The following is a 7,325-nucleotide window of genomic DNA, read 5'->3' on the forward strand; positions in this document are numbered from 1 at the left end:
ACGGTACCGTGCTCTGTAACTGCATAGTCTAACAGGGTCTGATATTATATAATATATCTCTATATATACCATTATCTGATTTACCATGATTCTGAAATAACTGTAATAACCATGATGCTGCATAAACTGTAACTGTAATTCATACGTCATAGTACTGAGAACTGTATAATCATAACACTGATAACTGCATAATCATAGTACTGAAATTCGTATAATCATGGTACTGAGATTCGTATAATCATGGTACTAGAATTCGTATAATCATGGTACTGAAATTTATAAAATCATAATACTAAAATTCATAAAACATATCTCCGTACTACATTCATATTCTCAAGCCACACCATACTTTAATACATAATTTTCATAATTTAATAAACTGTATAATACTTCAAAATTTCCTAGCATAGCATATTTCCCTTACCTGACTACTGAAAAGCCCCAATGGTTTACTAGCCTAACACCCGCAGGGCCTCTTACATAACACCATGAAAACAACATTTGCCAAAATAGAATATCAGTATTTTTTTTGCCTACATCATTTCCTATAACTATCATAAGGCCAAAAATAGACTAAAAGGCCTTACCCTGAATTTGGGATGAAATCCAACTTCGTTTTACCAACGATCCGCTCCAGTAGACTTGCAGAGAACTTTGCCAGGAGTGTCATGGTGGCTTCGGATCATTAATTCGGCGACTAGCGGGGCTGAAATCAAAGAGAGAAGTGAGAGAGACTGTAGGAGAGAGAGAAGAGAGAGAGAGAAGCCTGAAAATGTGATAAAAATATGATTTTTCACTACTTATATTGTCAGATTTGTCGACGAGACACGTCACCTCGTCGACGAGTTCTTCATAAAATTCGTCGACGAACCTCACCCTTCGTCGACGAAATTCAGAGTAGCCCAAATTTGTTGCTCGGTATTTTCTCGTCGACGAGATCCTAAAGACCTTCGTCGACGAATTCTACTGCTTCCTTCTATTACTAATTCCATTTCTCTCCCTCTTTATTATTTAAATATTATTATTCGTCAGGTCACTACAACATGCTTGATTGAAATGCCACCTGCATGGCTGATGTAGTGATGTGTATTGTCTACTGGCAGATACTTTTAGGTTGTTGCATGTCTTAATCTAAATGGCATTTGTATGATGCACAAATATTGTGAATTGCATGCTTTTGTGACTTGCATGTTTGGGAAATATTCTATTTATAGACGGCATGCTGCCGAAAATTTGTTGACTTTTTCTCAAAATAATCATAGTCATATACCATATGCTTATATGGTTATAGTGTGTTGAATGTTGAAACATTTTTGACAGAATGAGTGAACTTCAAATGAACTTTGAACTTCATCTCTAAATTTACTTTTACATATGCTAAGTGAAAATTCTATCAATCATTGACTCATTTACATTATTTGATTATTATAGTTGTTTTAGAGTCCTACGAAAGTCATGCAAACCATAAACATCACATTCTATTTTTTCATAGAACTATATTTTGATATATATTGTTTATGGGATGCATGAACACGTTACATTATTTAATGCTTATTATATGAAGCTCTTGTGCACTCGTAAAATTCATTACTGGTTGGATTATTGTGAACTGTTTATTGTAAACACCTAGGTTTGAAGCATATTTCTATGGAAAATGTTATATTTATAGGAGAAATGCTGCCAAAATTTTCCAAAAAGCGTATACTAATTTTTTTAACTTTCTTAATTTGTAGAGTTTGCAACTGTTACAACGTCTGCACGATGTCATGCACTACAGATGCAGCTTTTGACTTTTTTTTGTTATCTAAACAGATGAAATTTTTGTATTTGAATTTGAATTTGTATAATGTATTTGTATTTAAATTTGAATTTGTATAATATATTTGCATTTGAATTTGAATTTGTATAATATATTTATATTTGAATTTGAATTTGAATTTGTATAATATATTTGTATTTGTATTTAAATTTGAATTAGAATTTTGAATAATTTATGAATTTTTTAGCAATTATGTTTTAATATTAGTATACGAAAATGTAATTACAAATTTTTACAGGAATTAATAATTGGGAAAAAAATTTAATTTAACATTATTAGTGAGGATTTTAAAACTGTCACTACTAATTGTCTAATTTAAGTATTAGTGAAGGTTTCAAAACCGTCACTAATAGTATGGTAGTGACGCTTTTATTCGTCACTAAAGCTTCAATATTAGTGACAATTTTAAAACTGTCACTAATAATTGCCTTTTAAAAAAGTTTTAGTGAAGGTTTTCCAATTGTCACTAGTACTATGACTTTAGTGATTGTTTTAAAACTGTCACTAATACTATGACTTTAGTGACAATTTTTTATCGAGCCAGTATAGAATCTATAGTGATGGGTTTAGGTTTTTAGTGACGGTTTTAATCCGTCACTAATACTCTATTATTAGTGACGGTTTGAAAATTCGTCACTAATAAGTATTAGTAACGACAGATATATTCAAAACCGTCACTACTAACCTTATTTTTTATAGTATTTATTGTTACTTAAAGGTCTAAAAGAAAGGAATATTATCATATAAGGGCACTTTTGTCCATTAAAATAGGCATTTTCATGTAATATAATGATTCCCATTAAAAAAAAAAAAAAACAGCTTCATAACTTTTCATAATTTTGAAAATCACATAGAGGTTTATTCACAATAAAATCACAAGGTGGTTTAATATTTTTGGTCACACCACAAGAGGGGGTTTATGTACTTTTTTCCTTTCTTTTATTTTGATTTTCCCCTTTCCTTTGACCTATACACCTTGATTTTGTAGTTTGAACAATCCACTAAAACACAATACCACTATATAAAGGAATTCATATTTAATCAAGGAAACTACGAAAGAAAATAAAATAATATAGCAAATTTATGAACAAAAATTTGATTTTACACATCATTAATATTGAATTTTTTCTAATTGTTAGTCATATTAAAATAAACATTGATTTTTGTTAGTATGTAATAGAGAAGGAAAATATAAGGAAAATGAGTTTCCTCCTTATTTTTCTTTCATTTCCTATTTTTTTTCTTTAAACAAAATCCTTGATCCAAATGCTAAAGAAAACATAAAATTTGCTTTGAGATATTTTAACAATCACCATTGTATATGAAATACCAAAAGGAATTCCATTTTTGCAGCACAAATGATTTAATTATAGCCTTGACATAATGAATACTATAGAAAATATAAATAAAAAAAACATATTAAGATAATTTAGCAAACATTAGCGTATGAAAAAAAATTATGAAACCAAAATCAAAATTTACCAATTGGAAATTAGAATAAACTAATGTGGTACTTAGAATGCTTCATCAACTAACATATATAAAAATTAGAGTAATGCGGAGACAAACAAAAAATCAAATCTCTATATTATATTGTTATTGTTATGAAAATCATAAAAGATTTATGGTTGTCACCTTTTTGTTTTCCACCACTATAAATTCTTTGCTATCCTTATTGCCCTATAAGAAGGCACTCTCTCCCTCTCATTTTGACGAACACATTGCATGCTTGAAGTAAGTAGACATATAGAAATGATGAGAAAAGAGGAGTGAAAGAGAGAAGAAAGATATTTTGTACAAGGACGGTTCCAAATCATTTTGTAATTTCTCCCGAGATAATAAAGTTTTTTATCACATTCGCTCGTGGAGTATGCATAGCTAAACCACATAAATTTCTATCTCATCTCTATTTATTTTTTTGCATATTTTATAATACGTTATCAGTACGAGACTCTAACTATCTGGGATATTTCTTTGAATCTTATTTAATTTATTTATTGTAAGTTTTACTCCATAAGAGCATAATATTCTTCAGAAGAGAATGCATCTTTTAAAGTTTAAAGAGTACCAATTTTCAAAACAGATGGAAAGATAGACCTCGCAAAGAAGATATATATTTAATCTCCTGAAAAAATAGACCTCTTGAAAAGGCTATGTATCTAGTCTCTAGAAGAAATGGTAAATATTTACCTCCTGAAGAGTGTATATTTTTGACTTCCCGAAGAGATGTTAAAATCGACCTCTTGAAAAGGTGAGATGTTTATCCTCCAAATGAGGTTGTACATTTAACCTCCGAAGAAGTGGTAAATTATTACCCATTTCCATATTGTAATTGAAATCATACTCCTAAAGAGTACAAATTGAGGAAAAATAATGTTCTTGAAGAAACATATTTAAGTACCCCTGGAAGGATGAAAGTAATATTATATCTATTATTATCTTAGTTTTATTTTAGTTTTTACATTTTGTTTTTCTAAATTGCCTTATTATTGTTAATTTATTCATATGTCGAACCTAAATAAAGTTGAATTTGTGTTCCTTGATATCAAAGGCAATAATTATTTATCATGGATTCTTGATGTTGATATTCATTTAAATGCAATGAACTTGAAAAATACTATTTTAGATGAAAATACCGCATCCATGCAGGATTGCACAAAAATTATGATCTTCCTCCATCATCGTTTAGATGAAGAATTAAAGACTGAATACCTCACCATCAAAGACCCACTTATCTTATGGACAAATTTAAAGGATAAATTTGATCATTAAAAGACTCTGATTTTACCAAATGCTTGACGTGAATGATTGCACCTGAAGTTGCAAGATTTTAAAACAGTTAGTGAATATAATTCAGCTTTGCATAAGATTAACTCGAAGCTAAAATTATGTGCAGAAAAATATTACTGATGAAGACATGCTTGAAAAAACATTTACTACTTTCCACTCATTAATATGCTCCTGTAGCAACAATATAGAGAGAGAAAATTTATCAAATTTTTTGAACTCATATAATGTCTTCTTGTTGTTAAGCAAAATAACGAGCTTTTGATGAAAAATCACCAAACTCGTCTAACTGGTTCAACCCCATTCCCTCAAGTGAATATGAATATATTTTGTGGTCGAGGACGAGGTTGCATGCATGGTCGTGGGCATGGTCGTGGTCATGGTCTAAATAATCACTAGCATTGACATGATGCTGCAATCCCCCAGAAAAGGGATGGCCCCCAGAAGCGGGATAATAATCAGGATCAACGACCTAGGCATCATGAAAATAAATGCTATAGATGTGGAGAAAAATACCATTGGTCGCGTACTTGTGGTATGCCTAGACACTTGATAGATCTATACCAAACCTCTATAGAAGAAAAGAAAAAGAGTAAAAAAGTTAAAACAAATTTTGTTGATAATGTTGTTCCAATAGACCTTGATGTTGAACCATTCAACTCTGTTTATCTTGATATTGCTGATTTCCTTATAATTAAGATGAAAATAATGATGTAATATTTTAAGATATAAAGTAAGCAATATTGTATTTGAATTTCAATAAATAAATTATCGTATTTATTGTTTTTATGATTAATATAATGACGGGTTTTTTTTTTAAATATGCATTATAGTGTGGATTATCCTAAATCTTTGATCGATTATAAAATGTTTATGAAAGAAGTTTGTTTAGCTGATAATACTACAACACACACAAATCTTCGAGATAAGAAATATTTTCATTACTTGAATGTATCTTTAGCAAATGTTAATATAATATATGGTTCTACAAATTTGATTGAAGACTCCGGAAGAGCTAATATAAAGTTACCTAATGGTATTTCATTACAAATTGATGAAACTTTATATTCTAGTATATCTAGAAGAAATTTATTAAACTTTAAAGATTTAAGACTCAATGGATATTACATTGAAACTACAAATAAAGGCAGTAAAGAATTTCTTTATATTATTTCTATTATTTCTGGAAAGAAACATTTTTTTTTTTTTTTAAACTACCAACTTTATCTTCTAGATTTTATTATACAAAGATTAAAGTAGTTGAATCGTATAATGTATTGTACTAGAAGTGCAATGACCCAATGTTATTTACACTTTGGCATGATCGTCTTGAACATCCTGGAGATGTAATGATGCAAAGAATCATTAAGAATTCACATGGTCATCCACTAAAGAACCAGAAGATTCTTTTATCAAGTAATTTCATGTGTACTACTTGCTCTAAAGGGAAATTAATTGTTAAACCATATATTTCAAAGGTAAGTTTGGAATCTTCTAGTTTCTTACAAAGAATTCATGGTAACCACCATCTAGACCATTTAGATATTTCATGGTCTTAATTGATGTATCTACTAGATAGTCACATATTTCTCTACTTTCTACTTGTAATATTGCATTTTCTAGACTTCTTTCTCAATTGATTAGATTACGAGCTTAGTTTCCCGATTATCCAATTAAATCAAAGTTTGGATAATGCTGGTGAATTTACATCCCACACTTTTGATAACTATTGCATGTCACTTGGAATAGATGTTGAACATCTCGTTGCTTATACCCATACACGAAATGGTTTAGCCGAATCTTTTATTAAGAGACTTCAACTCTTTGCTAGACCTATGATTATGAGAACCAAATTGCATTTATCTATTTTGGGACATGCTATTTTTCATGCTGCATGTTTAGTTTGTATAAGGTCAACTGCTTACAATAAACTTTCACCCATGCAATCAGTTTTTGGGTAACATCCTGATATTTCTTATTTAAGAACTTTTGGTTGTGCAGTATATGTTCATATTACCCCTCCTCAAATAACTAAAATGAATCCTCAATGTAAGCTTAGTATCTATGTTGGTTGATTCCTTGTATATTATTAGATATCTTGAACATTTAACAGACAATTTGTTTAAAGTAAGGTTTCAAGATTGTCATTTTTATGAATCAATATTCCCTCCATTAGGGGGAGAAAAAGCAGTGCTTAAAGCACAACATGAAATCACATGGAATGTTACGAGTTTATCTCATTTAGATTATTGCACGAATCAAAGTGAGCTTGAAGTTCAGAATATTATACATTTGCAAGGGATTGTAAATTAGTTACCAGATTCTTTTGTAGATACCAAGGTCAAACTAAAATCTCATATACTTACTGCAAATATTCCAGCACGTATTGATGTCCTTGAAGGACAACAGCTGGGTAATAAACCTAAACTACAAGTTAAGCGTGGAAGGTCTGTTGGTGCGAAAGATAAAACTCCTAAAAGGAAAAAAATTAAATCTATAAACACTCTAGAAGAGGTTACAGAGGTGGATAATTCATTCGACATTCACAAACCCGTTTCTCTTGAAAATGAAATCCCTATTATAGAACCTCCTGAAGAGAAATCTCCTGAAGAGAAAATTTCTGAAGAGACATCCCTTGAAAAGTGAAAAGTACTTGGAAATAATAATGAGAATTCAATTCATCACACAAAATAAATGTGAGATAGAAATAAAATTATTG

The sequence above is a fragment of the Malania oleifera genome, chromosome 1 (genome assembly GCF_029873635.1).
Source record: "Malania oleifera isolate guangnan ecotype guangnan chromosome 1, ASM2987363v1, whole genome shotgun sequence".
NCBI lineage: Eukaryota > Viridiplantae > Streptophyta > Magnoliopsida > Santalales > Ximeniaceae > Malania > Malania oleifera.